Here is a 1,244-nt window from a genome sequence, read left to right as displayed (position 1 = left end):
TATATATATATATATATATATATATATATATATGTAACATATGATTTATGCCACATTTTGCTATTTGTTTTCTATGTTTATGACTTTTTGTTCTTCAGCTCTTCCATTCCTGCCTTCTTTTGTTTCTAAGACACTGTTTTAAGACTTCTAAAAGACTCTACTGCATTCCAATGAGTTACTTGTCCCTCGATTGTCCCATGGGCTACAGCGAGCACCCTGATTTAAACAGTCTCCTTTGCATAAATGCTAATTTGACTTTACTAAAGTATAGAAACTTTACATCAGCATAGCTTTGCTCCATCTCCCTTTTGTGTTAGTTTTGCAAATTAAATCTTCATAAATTATAAGATCACATGTGGAACTCTTAAACCAGATCCCACAAAAAGAGTGCAAAGCACATGCATTTATACTGTGGTTTATATTTCTCTCCATAATTACCTTTTGTGGTGCTCTGTATTCTTCGGTATGGATTTGTGTTTCCATCTGATGCCCCCGTTTCAGCCTGCAGAACCCCTGTGCTATTTCCCACCTAGCGCACCTGTTACCGGTGAGTTTCATCTACTTGATCAGACAATGTAATGAATGTTTAAATTGTAATAAAGCTATGACCACAGAAGACACACTGCCATGAATCTCCCTTGAAACACCCCCCACTCCGCAAACACTCATCCCATGCTCCTCGCCACTTCCTGCAGCAGCTCTGCAGTCTTCTTTCCTGAGGGTCTTCAGCTGCGCTCTCCGGCTGCCAGGATATCCTGAACAGATTCAAAACGTTGACCTTCCATGGTCATTTTGACTTTGAGGAGGAGCCAGAAATTGAATAGCACTGAAATTCAGCGAATACGGTGGGTGAGGATACACTGTGATGTTTTAACAAGCCTGCTTTTTCACTGGATGGCAGCATGCACTGTGTTTTGGATCACACCTCATAGAAACACTCATGAAAGAGGACTTCCAGAGCTGCTTCAGAAAGTGGAAACAATGATGAGACGAGCGTGTTCAGGGTGAGGGGGGTCTTCTGAGGGGGTTTCATGGCAATGTGTCTTCTACTGTAGTATTTTTTGAATGAATCATTCACTGTATATTTAAATCACACCTTTTCAATTGTCTGGGAATGTTTTAATCTCTTCTTCATTTTGAAGACTTTGTGCTAAATGTAGGTTGACAGGCATCCCTCCTCCACAGAACACATAATATGCCCTCCTGCTATCTCTGGCCTCCGTGCTTTCTGTTGAGAAACGACG

This window comes from Fukomys damarensis, unplaced genomic scaffold (genome assembly GCF_012274545.1).
Source record: "Fukomys damarensis isolate Sample0158 unplaced genomic scaffold, DMR_v1.0_HiC HiC_scaffold_12, whole genome shotgun sequence".
Lineage (NCBI taxonomy): Eukaryota > Metazoa > Chordata > Mammalia > Rodentia > Bathyergidae > Fukomys > Fukomys damarensis.
Note: the sequence above shows the minus strand (reverse complement) of the source record.